Here is a 14,872-nt window from a genome sequence, read left to right on the forward strand (position 1 = left end):
AAAAAAATCCGATGCATCCAAGTGACCACTTGAAGTCATTAGCAGCCAGGGCTTGCTGTGACCATTGTTGGTTGTTATTTGGCGAATATTTTTGTGCAATGTCAGGTGAGATGAAAAAAAAATCTGGAGCTATTATTTGCAGACACTTTGCTTGTTCGATAACACTCACGTTTGAGTGGTCATTCAAAAATAACAGAAAAAAATCATTGAATCATTCTTTTTAAATTTAAAATATGACAAAACAGTTGACTGCAGCTCTGCACCCGATTCGAAACAATAACCACTATGAGTAATAAATGCGAATTTCACCCCACTGACAGAAACTTCCGGATGACGGAGGCTGTCTGTTTTGGTCAACCTGTCAGTCAGAGGAACAATCGGTTCGGTGTTAATTAAAATCTCCGACATGACAACTGATTGAAAACGATGATTGGAATGGTGATACAACAAATTCACCTCAATACAATAAACAAAAACAAGATTTTGGGGAGAAAATCAATAATTAAAAACAATCAACTTTCAAATTTTTCACTTTTTAAAATTGTATTAGAATAAAGACCACATTTCATGGCCAAAATAATGTCCTTGACAAAATTGGTCAAAATTTTCACATTTCTGGCCATATTTAGCAAAATAAAAAATAATAACAAATTGGGTTATGGACACTTTGAAAATTTTCGAACAAATTGTTGATTTCCTTAGGGGGGTATATCAATAATTTAAAAAAATCAACTTTCAAATTTTTCACTTTTTAAAATTGTATTAGAATAAAGACCACATTTCATGGCCAAAATAATGTCCTTGACAAAATTGGTCAAAATTTTCACATTTCTGGCCATATTTAGCAAAATAAAAAACAATTTCAAATTGGGTTATGGACACTTGGAAAATTTCCGAAAAAATCGGTGATTTCCTTAGGGGGTATATCAATAATTAAAAAAATCAACTTCCAAATTTTTCACTATTAAAAAAAGTTTTGAAAAAATTAGTCAAAATTTTCACATTTCTGGCCATATTTAGCAAAAAAAATAATAATAACAAATTGGGTTATGGACACTTTGAAAATTTTCGAACAAATTGTTGATTTCCTTAGGGGGGTATATCAATAATTAAAAAAAAAATCAACTTTCAAATTTTTCACTTTTTAAAAAAGTTTTGGAATAAAGACCACATTACATGGCCAAAATAATGTCCTTGACAAAATTGGTAAAAAATTTCCCATTTCTGGCCATATTTAGCAAAAAAAAAATAATAACAAATTCGGCTATGGACCCTTTGAAAATTCTTAAACAAATTGTTGATTTCCTTAGGGGGGTATATCAATAATTAAAAAAAATCAACTTTCAAATTTTTCACTTTTTAAAAAAGTTTTGGAATAAAGACCACATTTCATGGCCAAAATAATGTCCTTGACAAAATTGGTAAAAATTTCCCATTTCTGGCCATATTAAGCAAAAAAAAATAACAATAACAAATTGGGCTATGGACCCTTTGAAAATTCTTAAACAAATTGTTGATTTCCTTAGGGGGGTATATCATAATTAAAAAAAATCAACTTTCCAATTTTTCACTTTTTAAAAAAGTTTTGGAATAAAGACCACATTTCATGGCCAAAATAATGTCCTTGACAAAATTGGTAAAAAATTTCCCATTTCTGGCCATATTTAGCAAAAAAAAATAATAACAAATTCGGCTATGGACCCTTTGAAAATTTTTAAACAAATTGTTGATTTCCTTAGGGGGGTATATCAATAATTAAAAAAAACAACTTTCAAGTTTTTCACTTTTTAAAAAAGTATTGGAATAAAGACCACATTGCATGGCCAAAATAATGTCCTTGACAAAATTGGTAAAAAATTTCCCATTTCTGGCCATATTTAGCAAAAAAAAATAATAATAACAAATTGGGCTATGGACCCTTTGAAAATTCTTAAACAAATTGTTGATTTCCTTAGGGGGGTATATCAATAATTAAAAAAAATCAACTTTCAAATTTTTCACTTTTTAAAAAAGTTTTGGAATAAAGACCACATTTCATGGCCAAAATAATGTCCTTGACAAAATTGGTAAAAAATTTCCCATTTCTGGCCATATTTAGCAAAAAAAAAAAAATAATAATAACAAATTGGGCTATGGACCCTTTGAAAATTCTTAAACAAATTGTTGATTTCCTTAGGGGGGTATATCAATAATTAAAAAAATCAACTTTCAAATTTTTCACTTTTTAAAAAAGTTTTGGAATAAAGACCACATTACATGGCCAAAATAATGTCCTTGACAAAATTGGTAAAAAATTTCCCATTTCTGGCCATATTTAGCAAAAAAAAAATAACAATAACAAATTGGGCTATGGACCCTTTGAAAATTCTTAAACAAGTTGTTGATTTCCTTAGGGGGGTATATCAATAATTAAAAAAATCAACTTTCAAGTTTTTCACTTTTTAAAAAAGTTTTGGAATAAAGACCACATTTCATGGCCAAAATAATGTCCTTGACAAAATTGGTGAAAAATTTCCCATTTCTGGCCATATTTAGCAAAAATAAATAAATAACAATAACAAATTGGGCTATGGACCCTTTGAAAATTCTTAAACAAATTGTTGATTTCCTTAGGGGGGTATATCAATAATTAAAAAAATCAACTTTCAAGTTTTTCACTTTTTAAAAAAGTATTAAAATAAAGACCACATTTTATGGCCAAAATAATGTCCCTGACAAAATTGGTAAAAAATTTCCCATTTCTGGCCATATTTAGCAAAAAAAAAATAATAACAAATTCGGCTATGGACCCTTTGAAAATTCTTAAACAAATTGTTGATTTCCTTAGGGGGGTATATCAATAATTAAAAAAAAATCAACTTTCAAATTTTTCACTTTTTAAAAAAGTTTTGGAATAAAGACCACATTTCATGGCCAAAATAATGTCCTTGACAAAATTGGTAAAAAATTTCCCATTTCTGGCCATATTTAGCAAAAAAAAAATAACAATAACAAATTGGGCTATGGACCCTTTGAAAATTCTTACACAAGTTGTTGATTTCCTTAGGGGGGTATATCAATAATTTAAAAAAATCAACTTTCAAGTTTTTCACTTTTTAAAAAAGTTTTGGAATAAAGACCACATTTCATGGCCAAAATAATGTCCTTGACAAAATTGGTGAAAAATTTCCCATTTCTGGCCATATTTAGCAAAAAAAATAAATAATAATAACAAATTCGGCTATGGACCCTTTGAAAATTCTTAAACAAATTGTTGATTTCCTTAGGGGGGTATATCAATAATTAAAAAAATCAACTTTCAAGTTTTTCACTTTTTAAAAAAGTTTTGGAATAAAGACCACATTACATGGCCAAAATAATGTCCTTGACAAAATTGGTAAAAAATTTCCCATTTCTGGCCATATTTAGCAAAAAAAAATAACAATAACAAATTGGGCTATGGACCCTTTGAAAATTCTTAAACAAGTTGTTGATTTCCTTAGGGGGGTATATCAATAATTAAAAAAATCAACTTTCAAGTTTTTCACTTTTTAAAAAAGTTTTGGAATAAAGACCACATTTCATGGCCAAAATAATGTCCTTGACAAAATTGGTGAAAAATTTCCCATTTCTGGCCATATTTAGCAAAAATAAATAAATAATAATAACAAATTGGCCAAAATAATGTCCCTGACAAAATTGGTAAAAAATTTCCCATTTCTGGCCATATTTAGCAAAAAAAAAAAAAATAACAAATTCGGCTATGGACCCTTTGAAAATTCTTAAACAAATTGTTGATTTCCTTAGGGGGGTATATCAATAATTAAAAAAAAATCAACTTTCAAATTTTTCACTTTTTAAAAAAGTTTTGGAATAAAGACCACATTTCATGGCCAAAATAATGTCCTTGACAAAATTGGTGAAAAATTTCCCATTTCTGGCCATATTTAGCAAAAAAAAAAAAATAATAATAATAACAAATTGGGCTATGGACCCTTTGAAAATTCTTACACAAGTTGTTGATTTCCTTAGGGGGGTATATCAATAATTAAAAAAATCAGCTTTCAAGTTTTTCACTTTTTAAAAAAGTATTGGAATAAAGACCACATTTTATGGCCAAAATAATGTCCCTGACAAAATTGGTAAAAAATTTCCCATTTCTGGCCATATTTAGCAAAAAAAAAATAATAACAAATTCGGCTATGGACCCTTTGAAAATTCTTAAACAAATTGTTGATTTCCTTAGGGGGGTATATCAATAATTAAAAAAAAATCAACATTCAAGTTTTTCACTTTTTAAAAAAGTTTTGGAATAAAGACCACATTTCATGGCCAAAATAATGTCCTTGACAAAATTGGTGATAAATTTCCCATTTCTGGCCATATTTAGCAAAAATAAATAAATAATAATAACAAATTGGGCTATGGACCCTTTGAAAATTCTTAAACAAATTGTTGATTTCTTTAGGGGGGTATATCAATAATTAAAAAAATCAACATTCAAGTTTTTCACTTTTTAAAAAAGTATTGGAATAAAGACCACATTTTATGGCCAAAATAATGTCCCTGACAAAATTGGTAAAAAATTTCCCATTTCTGGCCATATTTAGCAAAAAAAAAATAATAACAAATTCGGCTATGGACCCTTTGAAAATTCTTAAACAAATTGTTGATTTCCTTAGGGGGGTATATCAATAATTAAAAAAAATCAACTTTCAAGTTTTTCACTTTTTAAAAAAGTTTTGGAATAAAGACCACATTTCATGGCCAAAATAATGTCCTTGACAAAATTGGTAAAAATTTCCCATTTCTGGCCATATTTAGCAAAAAAAAATGACAATAACAAATTGGGCTATGGACCCTTTGAATATTCTTAAACAAATTGTTTATTTCCTTTGGGGGGTATATCAATAATTTAAAAAAATCAACTTTCAAGTTTTTCACTTTTTAAAAAAGTATTGGAATAAAGACCACATTTTATGGCCAAAATAATGTCCTTGACAAAATTGGTAAAAAATTTCCCATTTCTGGCCATATTTAGCAAAAAAAAATAACAACAAATTGGGCTATGGACCCTTTGAAAATTTTTAAACAAATTGTTGATTTCCTTAGGGGGGTATATCAATAATTAAAAAAATCAACTTTCAAGTTTTTCACTTTTTAAAAAAGTTTTGGAATAAAGACCACATTACATGGCCAAAATAATGTCCTTGACAAAATTGGTAAAAAATTTCCCATTTCTGGCCATATTTAGCAAAAAAAAAAATAATAACAAATTGGGCTATGGACCCTTTGAAAATTCTTAAACAAATTGTTGATTTCCTTAGGGGGGTATATCAATAATTAAAAAAAAATCAACTTTCAAATTTTTCACTTTTTAAAAAAGTTTTGGAATAAAGACCACATTTCATGGCCAAAATAATGTCCTTGACAAAATTGGTAAAAATTTCCCATTTCTGGCCATATTTAGCAAAAAAAAAATAACAATAACAAATTGGGCTATGGACCCTTTGAATATTCTTAAACAAATTGTTGATTTCCTTTGGGGGGTATATCAATAATTTAAAAAAAAAACTTTCCAATTTTTCACTTTTTAAAAAAGTTTTGGAATAAAGACCACATTACATGGCCAAAATAATGTCCTTGACAAAATTGGTGAAAAATTTCCCATTTCTGGCCATATTTAGCAAAAAAAAAATAATAATAATAACAAATTGGGCTATGGACCCTTTGAAAATTCTTAAACAAATTGTTGATTTCCTTAGGGGGGTATATCAATAATTTAAAAAAATCAACTTTCAAATTTTTCACTTTTTAAAAAAGTATTGGAATAAAGACCACATTTTATGGCCAAAATAATGTCCTTGACAAAATTGGTAAAAAATTTCCCATTTCTGGCCATATTTAGCAAAAAAAAAATAACAACAAATTGGGCTATGGACCCTTTGAAAATTTTAAAACAAATTGTTGATTTCCTTAGGGGGGTATATCAATAATTAAAAAAATCAACTTTCAAGTTTTTCACTTTTTAAAAAAGTTTTGGAATAAAGACCACATTACATGGCCAAAATAATGTCCTTGACAAAATTGGTAAAAAATTTCCCATTTCTGGCCATATTTAGCAAAAAAAAAATAATAACAAATTCGGCTATGGACCCTTTGAAAATTCTTAAACAAATTGTTGATTTCCTTAGGGAGGTATATCAATAATTAAAAAAAAATCAACTTTCAAATTTTTCACTTTTTAAAAAAGTTTTGGAATAAAGACCACATTTCATGGCCAAAATAATGTCCTTGACAAAATTGGTAAAAATTTCCCATTTCTGGCCATATTTAGCAAAAAAAATAACAATAACAAATTGGGCTATGGACCCTTTGAATATTCTTAAACAAATTGTTTATTTCCTTTGGGGGGTATATCAACAATTAAAAAAATCAACTTTCAAGTTTTTCACTTTTTAAAAAAGTTTTGGAATAAAGACCACATTTCATGGCCAAAATAATGTCCTTGACAAAATTGGTAAAAAATTTCCCATTTCTGGCCATATTTAGCAAAAAAAAATAAATAATAATAACAAATTGGCCAAAATAATGTCCCTGACAAAATTGGTAAAAAATTTCCCATTTCTGGCCATATTTAGCAAAAAAAAAATAACAATAACAAATTGGGCTATGGACCCTTTGAAAATTCTTACACAAGTTGTTGATTTCCTTAGGGGGGTATATCAATAATTTAAAAAAATCAACTTTCAAGTTTTTCACTTTTTAAAAAAGTTTTGGAATAAAGACCGCATTTCATGGCCAAAATAATGTCCTTGACAAAATTGGTGAAAAATTTCCCATTTCTGGCCATATTTAGCAAAAAAAAATAACAACAAATTGGGCTATGGACCCTTTGAAAATTTTTAAACAAATTGTTGATTTCCTTAGGGGGGTATATCAATAATTAAAAAAATCAACTTTCAAGTTTTTCACTTTTTAAAAAAGTTTTGGAATAAAGACCACATTACATGGCCAAAATAATGTCCTTGACAAAATTGGTAAAAAATTTCCCATTTCTGGCCATATTTAGCAAAAAAAAAATAATAACAAATTCGGCTATGGACCCTTTGAAAATTCTTAAACAAATTGTTGATTTCCTTAGGGGGGTATATCAATAATTAAAAAAAAATCAACTTTCAAATTTTTCACTTTTTAAAAAAGTTTTGGAATAAAGACCACATTTCATGGCCAAAATAATGTCCTTGACAAAATTGGTAAAAATTTCCCATTTCTGGGCATATTTAGCAAAAAAAAATAACAATAACAAATTGGGCTATGGACCCTTTGAATATTCTTAAACAAATTGTTGATTTCCTTAGGGGGGTATATCAATAATTAAAAAAAAATCAACTTTCAAGTTTTTCACTTTTTAAAAAAGTTTTGGAATAAAGACCACATTTCATGGCCAAAATAATGTCCTTGACAAAATTGGTAAAAAATTTCCCATTTCTGGCCATATTTAGCAAAAAAAAATAACAATAACAAATTGGGCTATGGACCCTTTGAAAATTCTTACACAAGTTGTTGATTTCCTTAGGGGGGTATATCAATAATTTAAAAAAATCAACTTTCAAGTTTTTCACTTTTTAAAAAAGTTTTGGAATAAAGACCACATTTCATGGCCAAAATAATGTCCTTGACAAAATTGGTAAAAAAAAATCCATTTCTGGCCATATTTAGCAAAAAAAAAATAATAATAATAACAAATTGGGCTATGGACCCTTTGAAAATTCTTAAACAAATTGTTGATTTCCTTAGGGGGGTATATCAATAATTAAAAAAATCAACTTTCAAATTTTTCACTTTTTAAAAAAGTTTTGGAATAAAGACCACATTACATGGCCAAAATAATGTCCTTGACAAAATTGGTAAAAAATTTCCCATTTCTGGCCATATTTAGCAAAAAAAAAATAACAATAACAAATTGGGCTATGGACCCTTTGAAAATTCTTAAACAAGTTGTTGATTTCCTTAGGGGGGTATATCAATAATTAAAAAAATCAACTTTCAAGTTTTTCACTTTTTAAAAAAGTTTTGGAATAAAGACCACATTTCATGGCCAAAATAATGTCCTTGACAAAATTGGTGAAAAATTTCCCATTTCTGGCCATATTTAGCAAAAATAAATAAATAACAATAACAAATTGGGCTATGGACCCTTTGAAAATTCTTAAACAAATTGTTGATTTCCTTAGGGGGGTATATCAATAATTAAAAAAATCAACTTTCAAATTTTTCACTTTTTAAAAAAGTATTCGAATAAAGACCACATTTTATGGCCAAAATAATGTCGTTGACAAAATTGGTAAAAAATTTCCCATTTCTGGCCATATTTAGCAAAAAAAAAATAATAACAAATTCGGCTATGGACCCTTTGAAAATTCTTAAACAAATTGTTGATTTCCTTAGGGGGGTATATCAATAATTAAAAAAAAATCAACTTTCAAATTTTTCACTTTTTAAAAAAGTTTTGGAATAAAGACCACATTTCATGGCCAAAATAATGTCCTTGACAAAATTGGTAAAAAATTTCCCATTTCTGGCCATATTTAGCAAAAAAAAAATAACAATAACAAATTGGGCTATGGACCCTTTGAAAATTCTTACACAAGTTGTTGATTTCCTTAGGGGGGTATATCAATAATTTAAAAAAATCAACTTTCAAGTTTTTCACTTTTTAAAAAAGTTTTGGAATAAAGACCACATTTCATGGCCAAAATAATGTCCTTGACAAAATTGGTGAAAAATTTCCCATTTCTGGCCATATTTAGCAAAAAAAATAATAATAACAAATTGGGCTATGGACCCTTTGAAAATTCTTAAACAAATTGTTGATTTCCTTAGGGGGGTATATCAATAATTAAAAAAAATCAACTTTCAAATTTTTCACTTTTTAAAAAAGTTTTGGAATAAAGACCACATTACATGGCCAAAATAATGTCCTTGACAAAATTGGTAAAAAATTTCCCATTTCTGGCCATATTTAGCAAAAAAAAATAACAATAACAAATTGGGCTATGGACCCTTTGAAAATTCTTAAACAAGTTGTTGATTTCCTTAGGGGGGTATATCAATAATTAAAAAAATCAACTTTCAAGTTTTTCACTTTTTAAAAAAGTTTTGGAATAAAGACCACATTTCATGGCCAAAATAATGTCCTTGACAAAATTGGTGAAAAATTTCCCATTTCTGGCCATATTTAGCAAAAATAAATAAATAATAATAACAAATTGGCCAAAATAATGTCCCTGACAAAATTGGTAAAAAATTTCCCATTTCTGGCCATATTTAGCAAAAAAAAAAAAATAACAAATTCGGCTATGGACCCTTTGAAAATTCTTAAACAAATTGTTGATTTCCTTAGGGGGGTATATCAATAATTAAAAAAAAATCAACTTTCAAATTTTTCACTTTTTAAAAAAGTTTTGGAATAAAGACCACATTTCATGGCCAAAATAATGTCCTTGACAAAATTGGTGAAAAATTTCCCATTTCTGGCCATATTTAGCAAAAAAAAAAAAATAATAATAATAACAAATTGGGCTATGGACCCTTTGAAAATTCTTACACAAGTTGTTGATTTCCTTAGGGGGGTATATCAATAATTTAAAAAAATCAACTTTCAAGTTTTTCACTTTTTAAAAAAGTTTTGGAATAAAGACCACATTTCATGGCCAAAATAATGTCCTTGACAAAATTGGTGAAAAATTTCCCATTTCTGGCCATATTTAGCAAAAAAAATAAATAATAATAACAAATTCGGCTATGGACCCTTTGAAAATTCTTAAACAAATTGTTGATTTCCTTAGGGGGGTATATCAATAATTAAAAAAATCAACTTTCAAGTTTTTCACTTTTTAAAAAAGTTTTGGAATAAAGACCACATTACATGGCCAAAATAATGTCCTTGACAAAATTGGTAAAAAATTTCCCATTTCTGGCCATATTTAGCAAAAAAAAATAATAATAACAAATTGGGCTATGGACCCTTTGAAAATTCTTAAACAAATTGTTGATTTCCTTAGGGGGGTATATCAATAATTAAAAAAATCAACTTTCAAGTTTTTCACTTTTTAAAAAAGTTTTGGAATAAAGACCACATTTCATGGCCAAAATAATGTCCTTGACAAAATTGGTGAAAAATTTCCCATTTCTGGCCATATTTAGCAAAAAAAAATAAATAATAATAACAAATTCGGCTATGGACCCTTTGAAAATTCTTAAACAAATTGTTGATTTCCTTAGGGGGGTATATCAATAATTTAAAAAAATCAACTTTCAAATTTTTCACTTTTTAAAAAAGTATTGGAATAAAGACCACATTTCATGGCCAAAATAATGTCCTTGACAAAATTGGTAAAAAATTTCCCATTTCTGGCCATATTTAGCAAAAAAAATAATAATAACAAATTGGGCTATGGACCCTTTGAAAATTCTTAAACAAATTGTTGATTTCCTTAGGGGGGTATATCAATAATTAAAAAAAATCAACTTTCAAATTTTTCACTTTTTAAAAAAGTTTTGGAATAAAGACCACATTTCATGGCCAAAATAATGTCCTTGACAAAATTGGTAAAAATTTCCCATTTCTGGCCATATTTAGCAAAAAAAAAAAATAATAACAAATTCGGCTATGGACCCTTTGAAAATTCTTAAACAAATTGTTGATTTCCTTAGGGGGGTATATCAATAATTAAAAAAAAATCAACTTTCAAATTTTTCACTTTTTAAAAAAGTTTTGGAATAAAGACCACATTTCATGGCCAAAATAATGTCCTTGACAAAATTGGTAAAAATTTTCCATTTCTGGCCATATTTAGCAAAAAAAAAATAATAACAAATTCGGCTATGGACCCTTTGAAAATTCTTAAACAAATTGTTGATTTCCTTAGGGGGGTATATCAATAATTTAAAAAAATCAACTTTCAAATTTTTCACTTTCTAAAAAAGTTTTGGAATAAAGACCACATTTCATGGCCAAAATAATGTCCTTGACAAAATTGGTAAAAAATTTCCCATTTCTGGCCATATTTAGCAAAAAAAAAATAACAATAACAAATTGGGCTATGGACCCTTTGAAAATTCTTACACAAGTTGTTGATTTCCTTAGGGGGGTATATCAATAATTTAAAAAAATCAACTTTCAAGTTTTTCACTTTTTAAAAAAGTTTTGGAATAAAGACCACATTTCATGGCCAAAATAATGTCCTTGACAAAATTGGTGAAAAATTTCCCATTTCTGGCCATATTTAGCAAAAAAAAAATAACAATAACAAATTGGGCTATGGACCCTTTGAAAATTCTTACACAAGTTGTTGATTTCCTTAGGGGGGTATATCAATAATTAAAAAAATCAACTTTCAAGTTTTTCACTTTTTAAAAAAGTTTTGGAATAAAGACCACATTTCATGGCCAAAATAATGTCCTTGACAAAATTGGTAAAAAATTTCCCATTTCTGGCCATATTTAGCAAAAAAAAAATAACAATAACAAATTGGGCTATGGACCCTTTGAAAATTCTTACACAAGTTGTTGATTTCCTTAGGGGGGTATATCAATAATTTAAAAAAATCAACTTTCAAGTTTTTCACTTTTTAAAAAAGTTTTGGAATAAAGACCACATTTCATGGCCAAAATAATGTCCTTGACAAAATTGGTGAAAAATTTCCCATTTCTGGCCATATTTAGCAAAAAAAATAAATAGTAATAACAAATTCGGCTATGGACCCTTTGAAAATTCTTAAACAAATTGTTGATTTCCTTAGGGGGGTATATCAATAATTAAAAAAATCAACTTTCAAGTTTTTCACTTTTTAAAAAAGTTTTGGAATAAAGACCACATTACATGGCCAAAATAATGTCCTTGACAAAATTGGTAAAAAATTTCCCATTTCTGGCCATATTTAGCAAAAAAAAATAAATAATAATAACAAATTGGCCAAAATAATGTCCCTGACAAAATTGGTAAAAAATTTCCCATTTCTGGCCATATTTAGCAAAAAAAAAAAATAATAACAAATTCGGCTATGGACCCTTTGAAAATTCTTAAACAAATTGTTGATTTCCTTAGGGGGGTATATCAATAATTAAAAAAAAATCAACTTTCAAATTTTTCACTTTTTAAAAAAGTTTTGGAATAAAGACCACATTTCATGGCCAAAATAATGTCCTTGACAAAATTGGTAAAAATTTCCCATTTCTGGCCATATTTAGCAAAAAAAAAAAATAATAACAAATTCGGCTATGGACCCTTTGAAAATTCTTAAACAAATTGTTGATTTCCTTAGGGGGGTATATCAATAATTAAAAAAAAATCAACTTTCAAATTTTTCACTTTTTAAAAAAGTTTTGGAATAAAGACCACATTTCATGGCCAAAATAATGTCCTTGACAAAATTGGTAAAAATTTCCCATTTCTGGCCATATTTAGCAAAAAAAAAAAATAATAACAAATTCGGCTATGGACCCTTTGAAAATTCTTAAACAAATTGTTGATTTCCTTAGGGGGGTATATCAATAATTAAAAAAAAATCAACTTTCAAATTTTTCACTTTTTAAAAAAGTTTTGGAATAAAGACCACATTTCATGGCCAAAATAATGTCCTTGACAAAATTGGTAAAAATTTCCCATTTCTGGCCATATTTAGCAAAAAAAAAAAAATAATAACAAATTCGGCTATGGACCCTTTGAAAATTCTTAAACAAATTGTTGATTTCCTTAGGGGGGTATATCAATAATTAAAAAAAAATCAACTTTCAAATTTTTCACTTTTTAAAAAAGTTTTGGAATAAAGACCACATTTCATGGCCAAAATAATGTCCTTGACAAAATTGGTAAAAAATTTCCCATTTGTGGCCATATTTAGCAAAAAAAAATAACAATAACAAATTGGGCTATGGACCCTTTGAAAATTCTTAAACAAGTTGTTGATTTCCTTAGGGGGGTATATCAATAATTAAAAAAATCAACTTTCAAGTTTTTCACTTTTTAAAAAAGTTTTGGAATAAAGACCACATTTCATGGCCAAAATAATGTCCTTGACAAAATTGGTGAAAAATTTCCCATTTCTGGCCATATTTAGCAAAAATAAATAAATAATAATAACAAATTGGGCTATGGACCCTTTGAAAATTCTTAAACAAATTGTTGATTTCTTTAGGGGGGTATATCAATAATTAAAAAAATCAACTTTCAAATTTTTCACTTTTTAAAAAAGTATTGGAATAAAGACCACATTTCATGGCCAAAATAATGTCCCTGACAAAATTGGTAAAAAATTTCCCATTTCTGGCCATATTTAGCAAAAAAAAAATAATAACAAATTCGGCTATGGACCCTTTGAAAATTCTTAAACAAATTGTTGATTTCCTTAGGGGGGTATATCAATAATTAAAAAAAATCAACTTTCAAATTTTTCACTTTTTAAAAAAGTTTTGGAATAAAGACCACATTTCATGGCCAAAATAATGTCCTTGACAAAATTGGTAAAAATTTCCCATTTCTGGCCATATTTAGCAAAAAAAAAATAACAATAACAAATTGGGCTATGGACCCTTTGAATATTCTTAAACAAATTGTTGATTTCCTTAGGGGGGTGTATCAATAATTAAAAAAATCAACTTTCAATTTTTTCCCTTTTCAAAAAAATGTTGGTATACAGACCACATTTAATAGCCAAAATAATGTTCTTGACAAAATTGGTCAACATTTTCCCATCGTTCTGACCATATTTAGCAAAAAAAATAATAATAACAAATTGGGCTATGGACCCTTTGAAAATTCTTAAACAAATTGTTGATTTCCTTAGGGGGGTATATCAATAATTTAAAAAAAATCAACTTTCAAATTTTTCACTTTTTAAAAAAGTTTTGGAATAAAGACCACATTTCATGGCCAAAATAATGTCCTTGACAAAATTGGTAAAAATTTCCCATTTCTGGCCATATTTAGCAAAAAAAAAATAACAATAACAAATTGGGCTATGGACCCTTTGAAAATTCTTAAACAAATTGTTGATTTCCTTAGGGGGGTATATCAATAATTAAAAAAATCAACTTTAAAATTTTTCACTTTTTAAAAAAGTATTGGAATAAAGACCACATTTCATGGCCAAAATAATGTCCTTGACAAAATTGGTAAAAAATTTCCCATTTCTGGCCATATTTAGCAAAAAAAAAATAATAACAAATTGGGCTATGGACCCTTTGAAAATTCTTAAACAAATTGTTGATTTCCTTAGGGGGGTATATCAATAATTTAAAAAAATCAACTTTCAAATTTTTCACTTTTTAAAAAAGTTTTGGAATAAAGACCACATTTCATGGCCAAAATAATGTCCTTGACAAAATTGGTAAAAATTTCCCATTTCTGGCCATATTTAGCAAAAAAAAAAAATAATAACAAATTGGGCTATGGACCCTTTGAAAATTCTTAAACAAATTGTTGATTTCCTTAGGGGGGTATATCAATAATTAAAAAAAATCAACTTTCAAATTTTTCACTTTTTAAAAAAGTTTTGGAATAAAGACCACATTTCATGGCCAAAATAATGTCCTTGACAAAATTGGTAAAAAATTTCCCATTTCTGGCCATATTTAGCAAATAAAAATAATAATAACAAATTGGGCTATGGACCCTTTGAAAATTCTTAAACAAATTGTTGATTTCCTTAGGGGGGTATATCAATAATTAAAAAAAATCAACTTTCAAATTTTTCACTTTTTAAAAAAGTTTTGGAATAAAGACCACATTTCATGGCCAAAATAATGTCCTTGACAAAATTGGTAAAAATTTCCCATTTCTGGCCATATTTAGCAAAAAAAAAAAAAATAACAAATTGGGCTATGGACC

The 14,872-nt window shown here is 27.6% G+C and overlaps 1 protein-coding gene across 3 annotated transcripts in view; it reads right to left on the reverse strand.

The window, feature by feature from the left end:
• LOC120422535 (carbonic anhydrase-related protein 10) overlaps positions 1 to 14,872 on the reverse strand; it is an 88,715-nt gene that overhangs the window by 5,906 nt on the left and 67,937 nt on the right. The window lies entirely within an intron of this gene.

The sequence above is a fragment of the Culex pipiens genome, chromosome 1 (assembly GCF_016801865.2).
Source record: "Culex pipiens pallens isolate TS chromosome 1, TS_CPP_V2, whole genome shotgun sequence".
Classification (NCBI taxonomy): domain Eukaryota; kingdom Metazoa; phylum Arthropoda; class Insecta; order Diptera; family Culicidae; genus Culex; species Culex pipiens.